Here is a 13552-nt window from a genome sequence, read left to right as displayed (position 1 = left end):
CACAGAATTCTACGCCGGGAGACACGAATTCTGCGTCAGAGTCAACTGCCGCAGATAGTCCCATATGTATATGTGAATTAAGTAGAACTCAAGTGGCGTCGCTGTAATGAAAACTATTTACCAGAATTTGGGAACAGTAGTCACAAACTCAATAGTCATGGAAATAATTATGATGAATAAATTAAACACATATTTTTCGGAATAAAAAATGTTCAAAAAAGAAACAAGTAAACAGCAGACACCATTTGGAAGGAACTTGAAATTTCAAAAAATCCTACGAAAAATACCGCACAAATGAACACCGTCATATGTGGCCTGGCAATCCGAAGACGTAGACCTGCATAGCTTCTATTACAAACTTCAGATATGAAATTTGAAACAATTTCTTCAAAAAATATCTCTAAAATAATTAAAAACCCAAATGTTGGGAATGACAAGGTCAATATACCCTACATAGAGTGGTGGAGGGTACTATTAATATGGGAAAATACTATTAAAACCCCATGTTCAAACTGTGAGAAAAAAAAATCAGGAAATAACCACATTTCCCTTCACCATTTGGAAGGAACTTGAAATTTAAAAAATCCGTAGAAAAATACCGCACAAATGAACGCCGTCATATGTGGCCTGCCAATCCGAAAACATGATTTTTTGTCATAGGCAGTAGCTCCTATTATGACAAGGTCAATATACCCCACATAGAGTGGTGGAGGGAGGCTACTATAAATATGGGAAAAATACTATTCAAACTCCATGTTCAAACTGTGACAAAAAAAAGCAGAAAATAACCATAAAATGGCGATAAATATTCTTAAAAAATATTTAAAAATTATTTATAAAAAGCTCACCAAAAATATCCCTTTAAAAACAGATCAAACAAATATTTATTAACAACTTAAAAATTCTTTAAGTTCGGCCGGGCCAAAATTTTAATACCCTTCACCACAATGCTTATCAAACTAAATTAAAAGAGTAAGATTTGTTAACTAATAATATCAATCCGCTTATAATATTAAATAAAAAAAAATAAATAAAAAAATAACCCAAACGGAACCCAAATTACCATCTAATGTCGTTGAAAATTGATGCAGAAAAATATCTCAAATCGGGTGGTACCGTAATATGAAGGCTATACTAACTAGTGGAAGTTAATCGATCATTATTCAGAAGGAAAGAATAAACCTTTCAAAAATTCCAAATGTCAAGTTTCAGCAGATATGGTTGGAAATTATAGCAGAAACCTTGGCGCCCATGTGGACTTGAATCGAAAATTTAGTGGGGTGTGTACTGGGTCGAAAAATCCCATGGCCGCATCAGATAATTGGTTTAGCGAAACATTGAAATATACTTAGTTTAAAGAGAATCACTGACTCGATTCGCATGGTATAAGGGTAATAAGTACTCAAAATATTGACCCTCTACGGGATAGAGGTACAGGGTGAGATACAAAAAACTGCAAAACTGTCAAGGGCCATAATTTTTAATCTTTTTTTAAATTTCATTGAATGAAAGCCAAAAATGTCGAAAATAGCATCAAATTTTAGATTTGTTCGAATTTGTCACCTTTGGCACGAATTATGACCTTTAAATGACCAATGAAACCATCACACGCTGCCCGAATGTTGCTCTGCGGTATTTTGGCCCATTCCCGGCGAAGCTCTTGCTTGAGGTCATCGACACTTTGGTATTTGTTAGTGCCAACCTTGCTTTTCAAAATACTCCAGACATAATTGTCCAACGGATTGGTATCCGGAGATTTTGGTGGCCATTGTGCGCTGGAAATTTTGTAACTATTCTTGGGTGGCGTGCACTTAGTGCGGTGGTGCTGAGTCCTGTTGCAATGTCCAAGATCCAAGGCTTTAATACACCCTCCACAATATTTTTGCGATAGTATTCTGCATTTATTCTGATGCCACGGTCAACTAATACGAGCGGAGAGCGACCATTGGCTCTTATGGCTGCCCACACCATCACCATGGCCGGCGCTTGAGTTCTGGTGGCCAACCGAAGGTGCAGATTTTCAGCTGACCTCTTTGGCACGTAAACACGATCACTTTGTTTGTTTACAAACTGCTGGACAACGAATGTTTTCTCAGCGAAGAAAACCAAATTCGGTAGTTCACCACTTTCGTCAGTTCACCAAACGAAGCAACTCATTAGCTCTTTTGAGTCGAAGTTTTTGCACTTTTTTGAATTTCAATGGCTTTATCCCGAGCTCATTTTTCAATAATTGACGAATGGAATATTGCGATATATTCAGCTCACGAGCCATTTTTCGGTTACAGCGACGCGGGATCAAGTCGCTTCTTTACTTTTCAAACCATTTCTGCTGATGTTGCTGTTTTCTTCCCTCCTCTTCCTGGACGTCTGGCTACGCTACCAGTATCACGGCAACGAGTGATGGTACGAGACACAGAATATTTATTCACATTTAAATGCTGGATTGCTGTAACGATAGCCACTTGTGGTTTTCCAGCCAAATATTAAGAAACCACACTATCACGCTTGGATTCCATCACGAATAACTTTTTTTCTGGAAAATTCTCACCAAAATGCTTTTGTACGCTTGTAAACAATATAATGATCTGTCATGGGAATAATTTTAACAGCTGTCGGACGAGTGGCTTAGAAATGACAGCAGTCTGAAGTTGGTTGCAATTTTTTCATCTCACCCTGTAAATATTAGATTTGCTTTAAATTTTGCTTATACCAATATTTATTTTTAGTATTAGATGAAGTGGTATACTTCGGCCCACTATATCTGGTACACAATTACATATCTACATTTTTCAAAAATAAAAATGTGAATTAAATTGTCGATATATTCCAAATCTGACACAGTTATATCAGACTTAGAAGGTCAGATACGAAATGGACAACATTGGCTCATTCCTTTGGAACCCACCACATAAAGGGTCAACAGTTTGAATAATCATAACAATTTCAATCATAATCATTTCATCTCTCGGTTTTGCCGCGTTTTAACTTGTTTGTTCGTCATTTTGCCTAATACATAGATTAAATTATTAGTACTTTTCGCCTTCGAAAAAAATTATTTTGAAAATCCAATTTGTGGCTCGTCTGGTCAATTGGAAAATGGATATAAGACCTTTCTATGATTAGAAGACCTCCTACAGGTCTTCTACGGATAGAAGACCCCCTACATGTCTTGTATAGATAGAAAACCATCTAAAGGTCTTCTATGTGTAGAAGAACTTCTACAGTTCTTCTATAGAGAGAAGGCCTTCTACAGGTCCAATTTGTGGAATAACAAAATTTTATGAAATATTCTTTACAAAAAAATAAAAAATAAATAAATAAATAAAAATATTTTGTTCATGAGAAAATTGTCCTTAAATTTTATATTTGTAACATTTCTAGTCTCTAAGAAGTTAAAAAGCAGTAAGTTCGGCCGGGCCGAAGTCTGAATACCCTCCACCATTTGGAACGAATTTGGAAAATTTCAAAAAATAAAGTCCCTAAAAAATTCTGTCACAATTTTAAAAATTTCGAATATAGCCGTTTTATTGGGGTCTAGACGACGTTTATCTACATAGGCCTTGTTTGTCATAAGCCATTACCATATTCAAATTCGAAACTTGAAATAAACGAAATATCGGAGCTGTGCGAAGACCTGGACCAGCATAGAAAATTTTCTGTCACAGCCAGTAGTTTCCATTACGAACTCTATATACGTAATTTGAAACAATGCCATTAACTAATGACGCTAAAATCATCAAAATACCAAATATAGGGAGATACCGTTATATGGGGGCTATACGAAGACATGGACCGGCACAGACAATTTTCTGTCATAGGCTGTAGTATCCATTTCGAACTTCAAATACCAAAGTTGAAACAATTCCTGTGAATAATGTTGCTAAAATCATCAAAATGCCGATTATCGGGAGGTATTTATATATGGGGGCTATATGAAAACGTGGACCTACACGGCCCATTTACGAACTTAATCTGCCTACTGGAAAAATAAATACGTGTGCAAAATTTTAGCCTTCTATCTCAATTCGTTCGAAAGATAGCGTGATTACAACAGACAGACAGACGGACATCGCTAAATCGACTTAAAATTTTACGCTGATCAAGAATATATATACTTTGTTGGGTCTGACATGAGTATTTCGAGGAGTTACAAACGGAATGACAAAATTAATATATCCTCCATAGTATGGTGGAGGGTATAAAAATGATTAATTGTGCTAAAATATAAATTCCCAGACTACACATGAACAATTACTTTTAGATTTTTCATTCGTTCCAACAGTTCAACTTAGACCTTCTTTGTACGCAAAACTCAATATTTGTTCAGTTTGCCAAAATATTGTGATCAAAACTTCATAGATCAGGTAAAGGTTTGATATATTAATCAAGTTTTATATTCTTCGGAAGGGATAATAGAAAAGTATTTACTTTTACGCGAAATATTCAATTCAAAAGTCTTTACTTCTTCAAAACTGTTATTTTCAAATATTGTCCAAAACTATTTCAACGTCTGTATATTTTAACCCTAGAAACCAAAAATTACCTTAATATAAAAATATAGTAGCATTTAGTACTTTACAAACAATTATAATAAGTATTTTCAAAACAATCTCAAAATTACTCAAATTCTCAAATTTACATCTTTTTAGTAATTTCAATTATTGTACATAGTTCTAAAACCACCTCCATATACCAATCCCAAATGACAACAGAGGCCTCAATATCCATCAATATCAAATTTCTATTTCTTATTAGTACTATTTAGTACTTTTCGTGTATACAACTGAATTACGCATTTCCAAATCACCGCCAAATATCAACAGTATTTTAAATATCAAATTGTAGGATTTCAGACCTCATCCTTGATCCAAAACCAAATATAGTACCATTTAGCATTTATCGTGCAATTATAGTACAAATCACCAAATCCACCTCCATATGTTCAGGGTACACGTCAACACCGACCCTAATACCAAATTTCCAGCCCCATCCCTTCACCCAGTACTAAATTTGGTACTATTCAGTACATTTCATAGAAATAAAAGGCACATTTCCAAACAAACGCCAAACCTCAAAAAGAGATACTATCTGTAATACAAATATCAAATTTCATAATTTTATCCCTATCCTCTCACCCAATACCAAATATTGTATCATTCAGTACTTTTCGTACAATTATAGTACAAATTTCCGCCACAACAAGTCCAAGTCACACGTTAAAATCGATTAACAAATTTCCGATTTCAAGCTCTATTTGGTTACCCAATATCAAATTGAGTACTATTTAGTACTTTTCGTTCTCTTGTAGTACCCATTTCAAAAATAATTTTTTTCCCCAAAAAAAATTAAAAAGGGACACCAATACAAAAAACAACGCGATATTCGTTCACCCCAAACCAAACTTTTATAAATTTAGTACCATTTAGTACTGTTCGCATACTAAGTACACATTTCCAAAGCCACCCTTATATAACGAACATACTTTTCAACCTTGACTCTTATATCAAATTTCAGATTCGTAGTACTATCCGTTGAAATTATACCAAATGCTAGAATTTTAGAAGTTTAGTACCATTTTAAAACTATCGAAAACTTAAAGTTTGGATTTCCAAAAACCCTTTGGTACATCTATCCTACACTTTATCAGTGACTTTCATTCCAAATTTCAGAATCCTAGCTTTGTTTAAGCCTTCAGGCATATGTCTATAGGTGCCTCATCGAAATAATGGTTTTAGACCATAGGTTCCTTTGGACCAAATCCATTTCAGGACATTTGGAGTCGATCTAGGTGTGTCCGTGGGTCTTTCTGTCTGTCTGGCTGGCTGGTGCGCACAATAACACTCGAAGGGAGTATCCGATTTGATCCAAACTTGATACATCGTTATGTTATTGTCAAAATTAAATTTATTTTGGAGATGGACAATATAGATCCACCCCTTCCGGAACCTCCCTCACAAAAGGCCAAGATTGTGACAGAAAATAATTATCCGCATCGAACAAAAAACGGATCATCCGAAATTCAAATGTTGTCAATCCCAATACTTTTGTGCTATGTCAGATGCGAAAAAAATTGACCCATTCCATCATGTCCCTTCCACGCAAAGGGACAACATTTTGAATAACTGTAACTCTTATAAAATACGAAATAAGTATCCGATTTGATTCGAATTTCAAATACCCTAATATTTTTATTAACACAAGATTAAGTGTGAAGATGGGATATATCGGTCCACAACTTCTGGTACTTCCCCCACAAAGTATCAAAATTTTGAATTACCATGAAGCTTGCAAATACGAAATGCGCATCCGATTCCTTTCAATCTACATAAGACCAGATACGTAGATGTAATGTGTCGGACCACCTCCCCCAAAAAATGGTCAACATTTTGAGCAATCATGCATTCAAAAAAGCATCAAACACAGCTCCACACATTCTCATATTTCTTCTAACGCAAGACATGTTGTGAAGATGGGATATATCGGCTCACACCTTCTGGTACCCAGTGTGAGCGCTGGAAATTTTCAAAGAGTATCACAAAAAGTATCTTCTCTTAAAAAAAATGGCACATATCACTTTAAATGGTGGCACAGAAAGTGGCACAATTTATTTCACATTTTATTTAAAACAAGTAAAAAAGTTGTATGTTCGGCCAGGCCGAACTTTGAATACCCTCCACCATGTGGTAAAAATTTGGCAATTTTCAAAAAAAAAAAAAAAAAAATCGGGTAAAAATTCTGTTAAAATCTTAAAAATACCGAGTGTAGCCATATATTAGGGTCTATACGACGACGTGGACCTGCATAGGCACATTTTGTCATAAACTATTATAATATTTAAATGCGAAACTTGAAAAAAAAAATCTGTTTATAATGTAGCTAAAATAAATAAAATATTGAATATAGGGAGGTGCATTGGGGTTATAAAACGTAGACCTGCACAGACAATTTTCCGGCATAGGCTGTAGTATCCATTACGAACTTCAAATACAGAATTTGAAATAATTTCCGTAAATAATGGCGCTAAAATCATCAAAATACCGAATATCGGGGTACCTACATAGACAATATCCTGTCGTATGCTTTAGTACTTATTACGAACTTCAAATACCAAGTTTGAAACAATTCCGATAAAAAATGTCGCTATAATCATCCAAATGCTGAACAGTTATATGGGGGCTATACGAAGACGTAGACCTGCACTTACTTCAACTTACTTAATTTCGTTCGGAAGCTAGAGTGATTTCCACAGACGGACGGACATAAATCGACGTAGAATTTTATGCTGAGCAAGAATATATATACTTTGTGAGGTCTAAAATGTATATTTAGAGGTGTTAGAAACGGAATGACAAATTTAATATACCCTTCTTACAATGGTGGAGGGTATAAAAAAGTGGCACAAAAATTCAAAAAAGTGGCTCATTTAGGATCAAAATAAAAAAGTGGCACAAAGGTATCAAAGCCCAAAAAAAGTGGCAAAATTGATACTTTAGTGGCACAACGGTCACGCTGCTGGTACCTCCACTTTCTGGTACGTCTTCAACATTTTGAAAAAAACATGCTAATTGAGCATCCAATTCCCTACAAATTTCACTCATCCCAATATTTCAATGAGCACAAGATCTGGTTTGGAGATGATAGATATCGATCCACCCCTTCTGGTAATTCCTCAATACTTCAATACGTATATCTCTAGTGATTTGCGAAACAAGCCAGCGATTCCTTTAAAATTCGATAACCAGATATCTGATGTGAATATAAAATGTATCTACCGGTAGGAGTGGTACCTTCCCCATAAAAGACTTAAATTTCGATTCGCTTCTTAAAATTTTGCTCATCTGAATATATTTTTCATTTACATCAGATTTCGGTCAGATATGAAATGGACAATATTAGCTCATTCCTTTGGAGCCTCCCACATTAAGGGTCAACAGTTTGAATAATAGTAATAGTATAGAAAAATAGTCAAAACATATGTGTTTGTCTTTTTGCCGACTACAAATATTTAATTTTTAGTACGTTTCGCCTTCGAAAAGAAAAAAATCTTTGTAAAATCCAATTTTTTTTTTCTATGGATAGACTTTTTACAGGTCTTCCATAGACCGAAGACGTTCTACAGGTCTTCTATAGACATAAGACCTTATACAAGTCTTCTATGAACATAAGAACTTATACAAGTCTTCTATGGATAGAAGACATCCTACAGGTCTTCTATAGACGTATCATATCCAGTCTCTAAAAAATGTTCCTAAAAAACGTTCTCTGTTTGAAGGCTTTCGAAAAATTTTCTCCAAAAAAAAAAATTCTGTTGTAATATAATAGTTCTTTAAGAATTTTCTTTAAAATAAATGATTTTCTACTCTGCTGATCTTCGAAAAAATATTTTTTAAAAAATTCAAATTATTTGCATTGATGGTCTCTAAATAATCCTGATAAATCAATTTTTATATTCTACTGGTCTTAAAAAAAAAAAAAAATTGGTTCTCATAACCACTGTCTCCCACCCCTCGTATCACCAATAAAATGAATCAGAATTTTGAACGGTTCAATATCATTGTTACCACATATTTTGTATTTCGCTAGTTTTTTTGCGGTATTTTATTGATATCGCAATGGTCCATTTGTGTTGTATATGTACACATATGTGCACACACACACATATATATATATATTACTGTGTTATCTGATGGTGGTCGTATGTGATTGTTGTCACTGTTGTTAACCTAATTTTCGTGTTGAATTATTGTCGTAAAGACAATTTATTTTTTGGGCGCTTACACACACACACACACTCTCAACTAAAAAAAGGAGTGGTGTGTGTGATCAAATAAAAAATGAATTGCTTAAAAATTATCCAATCTAAAAAGAGAGACACACACACATATATACACCCATACGAACACTCAATGACACGCACATATACTACGTGATTCTTATCAGCGATCTAAAAACTGTTTATGTTGAATTTATCCTGCCGCAGAAGCAACTACCAATGGAAAGCAACCAACGGCAGCAAATGTCCCAGAAATGTATCAACCGAAACATGGTTTTTTGGAAAGAATGAAAAAAAAAACACAGAATATACTGCGGTGACCTTTTTTTTATTTAACCCCTCACCGCTACCCCTTAACTTGGCCATTGCCCTAACCCATCTAACTATGCTGCTGCTGGTAGTGTTATAAAATCCCTTAAGGATTTCCGGCCACACTCATTTATTTAGGCGAAAATAAACACACTCACACACATATTCACTCATACTCAAACATTCACGCCATGTGTAGCGACATAGGCCAAAATCAGGCTAAAATTGTAGCCAAATTTACTTCTTTAACAAATCTCTTGGTTTGGTGTTTTTTTCGGTTATTTTTTTTTTTTCTTCCCCATTGGCAAGAGAGTGTTAAGCAGAACTGCTGGAAGGTTGTAGTTGTTGTATCTGCTGGCTAGTGGTGTTTGGGTACACTAAATAAAAAAAGGGTCAATGCACACAACTTTGTGGTTAATACTAAATTAAAATTACCTAAGAAATTAACACCAGACCATAATGAGTTGGGCCTTTAGCATAATATTTATGCCGGGGCTAAATGTTGCAAATTAAAGGCTGGTTCTTTTTTGGGTGGATAAGAAAGAGAATGTGGCTTGGTTTACTCTTCTTTGTGCCCTACGCCAAGGAATATAAAACTGAGGGCATTCTGCATGCCTTTTCTTAAAAAGATAAAGGGCTTCCTATAGGTCCTTCGTGGATAGGAGAACTTCTATAGAGAGAAAACCTTCTACATATTATTCATGGAGAGAACACCTTCTAAAAGTCGTCTATGGACAGAAGACCTCCTACAGGTCTTCTATAAATATAAGATCTTCTACAGGTCTTCAAAAGATAGAAGTCCTTCACCAGGAAATATCACCAGAAAATAGCAGACCTTCACCAGGTCATCTATAGATAGAAGACCTTCAACAGGTCTTCTATGGTTGGAAGACCCTACACAGATCCTCTATGGATAAAAGACCTTCACCAGGTTTTCTATAGGTAGAAGACCTCCACCAGGTCTCCTATAGATAGAAGATCTCCACCAGATCTTCTATATATTGAAGACCTCCACCAGATCTTCTATATATTGAAGACCTCCACCAGGTCTTCTATAGATAGAAGACCTCCACCAGGTCTTCTATGGATAAAAGACCTCCACCAGGTTTTCTATAGATAGAAGACCTCTACCAGGTCTTCCATGGATAGAAGACCTCCACCAGGTCTTCTATGGATAGAAGACCTCTACCAGGTCTTCTATGGATAGAAGACCTCCACCAGGTTTTCTATGGATAGAAGACCTCCACCAGGTCTTCTATGGATAGAAGTCCTTCTAGAGGTTTTCTATTGATAGAAGACCTTCTACAGGTCTTCTATGGATAGAAGGCTTTCTAGAGGTCTTCTATGTATAGAAGACTTTCTACAGGTCTTCAATTGATAGAAGACCTTCTACAGGTCTTCTATAGATAGAAGACCTTCTAGAGGTTTCTATGGATAGAAGACCTTCTACAGGACCTTCTACAGGTCTTCTATAGATAGAAGACCTTCTAGAGGATAGAAGACCCTCTACAGAACATCTATAGATAGAAGACCCTCTACAGGTCATCTATATATAGAAGACCTTCTACAGGTCTTCTATAGATAGAAGACCTTTTACAGGTCTTCTATGGATAAAAGACATTCTACAGGTCTTCTACAGATAGAAGACCTTCTACAGGTCTTTTATAGATTTTCCGCAGGTCTTCTATGGATAGAAGACCTTCTGCAGGTCAGCAGAAATGGTTCGAAAAGTAAAGAAGCGACTTGATCGTCGTAGTGGCCGAAAATGGCTCGTGAGCTGAACTTATATTCCATTCGGGAAATATTAAAAAATGAGCTCGGGATAAAGCCATTGAAATTCCAATCTATCTATAGAAGACCTTTTGCAGGTCTTCTATGAATAGAAGACCTTCAGCAGGTCATTTTTTAATATTTCCCGAATGGAATATAAGTTCAGCTCACGAGCCATTTTCGGCCACTACGACGAGGGTTTCGATCAAGTCGCTTCTTTACTTTTCGAACCATTTCTGCTGATGTTGCTGTTTTCTTCCGTTCACTTCCTAGACGTCGGGCTACGGTACCAGTATCACTGTAAGGAGCGGTGGTACGAGGCACAAGTGGCTCTTTCGATAGCCACTTGTGGTTTTCCAGCCAAATATAAAGAAATCACACTATCACGCTTGAATTCCATCACGAATAACTTTTTTTCAGGAAAATTGTCACCAAAATGCTTTTGTACGCTTGTAAACAATGTAATGAGCTGCCACTGGAATAATTTTAAGAGCTGTCAGACGAGTGGCTTAGAAATGACAGTCGTCTGAAGTTGGTTGCAGTTTTCACATTCAGGTCCTTCGACCTAATAGACCTTTTTCTGTCCATGAAAAATTGCCGTGTAGGGTAAATACATTATCAACACGACCTCTACCAACCTGCTTCCCCCTCTCACTTCCCATGGCACTTAAATATTTTCTACACATTTTTCTTCCTCTGCTCCCCAAACTGCCTTTGCCAGTGGAAATATCACAACTGACATTGATAAAATATTCATCAAACATGCTGTGCTGTGTGAATGGTATATGGCTGTTGCTGCTGGTTTTATTTTCGTTTTTTTTTCTTCTTCTTCTGTTATTTTGAAATTTACACCACATGAATTTTGGCATCAGCTGCTGTTGTATCTCCAAGACATTATGTGTTCGTTCTACTAAACTTTATTCACTCATCGTTGTTTTTTATTTTAACTTTTTTTTAGAAAAAAAGAGAAACATAAAATCTTTTATGCAATTTGGGCCAAGTAGATGTGTTTGCTGGGAGCAAGAAACGTTAGGAATTAATGTGGTAATTAAAAAAAGAAGTTCCACAATAATATTTAAATTTTTTGCGAATGGATTATGAGAGTCGTAAAAGTGTTTATGAGACACATTTTTTTTTTTTTAATCATTATTTATTTGGAAATTTTCTTTAACATGCTTTACAAAAAAAAAAAAAAAAAAAATAATGTATATTTTTGGAGCACTAAACGGGTACGAATAGTATCTCGGACAAACAGAATGAATTAGAATTCTGAAGCTTGCTATAAGAAGCACTAAAGGAGTGCAGGATATGTATAAGTTTTTGCAAATTCGAACTTTAAGTTAACGAAAAGTTCTAAAATGTTAGTGACCTTTAAAAAGGTCCCAAATTCTATAATGTGAACGGATAGAGCTAAATATTTGCAATCTTGTATGAGAATTAAGGTTAAAAAAGTAAGTTCAATATATGAATGTGGAGGTTTTGCATATGTGAATTAACTGTACGAACTGTACAAAATGGTACTAAATTTGGAACGCTTTGGTTCAGGGTGAACGGATGAAGATGGAACTTTGAAAATTTTTATTGGGTTCCCTGTGAGTAGTAGGTTTGCGATAAGGAGGGGTTTTAGGAAATGGATGCTGAAAAAGTGCACGAAAAGACCTATCTAGTACTATATTTGGCATACATATATCATTTGATACGGCCAAAATGTGTCTAATCCAAATAACGGTTTTAGACCATAGGTCTCATTGGAAAAAATCTATTTCAGGATATTCTGAGTCGATCTAGCGGTGTAGGTCCGTCTGTCTGTCTGCCTGGGAGCATCTGATTTCATACAAACTTGGTACATCGTAATATTAATGTCAAACTTCGGAGGTGGACAATATTGGTTCACTCCTTCTGGTACTTCCCCCACAAAATGTCATCATTTTAAAAGAAAATAATTTACTTCACCAAAAGGGAAAGTATAATCCGATTTTGTCCTAACTTTGCAAATCATGCAGGTGTAAAAATGGATAATATCGGTCCAGTCCATCAATTACCTTCCCCACAAAGGGTCAACATTTTGAATAATTAAAACTCTTACAACATGTGATGTAAGAGTCCGATTGTCTTCAAATTTCACACATCCCAATATTTTTATTAACCCTAGAACTGGTGTAAAGATGAAATATATCGGTCCACTCCTTCTGGTGCCTCCCCACAATGGGTCAAAATTTTGAATATTCTAGAAGATCATAAAATCAGAAACTAACATCCGATTACATTCAGACTTGGCACATCTCAATACCTCTAAAGTGTCAACATTTTGAATAACCAAAACGATCACAAAATCAAAAATAAGCTTACTGTCCTCTTCATATTTCGCACATACCCATATTTTTACCAACAAAATATCTGGTGTTAAGATGGGATACATCGGTGCATTCCTTCTGGTACCTTTCCCACGAAGGGTCTATATTTTGAATAACCAAAACGATCACAAAATCCAAAATAAGTATCCAGTCCTTATTATATGTCGAACATACCATTATTTCTACTAAAATAATATCTGCTGTGAAGATGGGATATATCGGTGCACTCGTTCTGGTATCTCCCCCACAAAGGATTACAATTTTTGAAAAACAAAACGCCCATAAAACGCGAAATAAGTATCTGGTTCTTTTCATATTTTACACATCCAAACATTTTTGCTAACAC

Source organism: Musca domestica, unplaced genomic scaffold (genome assembly GCF_030504385.1).
Source record: "Musca domestica strain aabys unplaced genomic scaffold, Musca_domestica.polishedcontigs.V.1.1 95, whole genome shotgun sequence".
In the NCBI taxonomy this organism is placed as follows: domain Eukaryota; kingdom Metazoa; phylum Arthropoda; class Insecta; order Diptera; family Muscidae; genus Musca; species Musca domestica.
Note: the sequence above shows the minus strand (reverse complement) of the source record.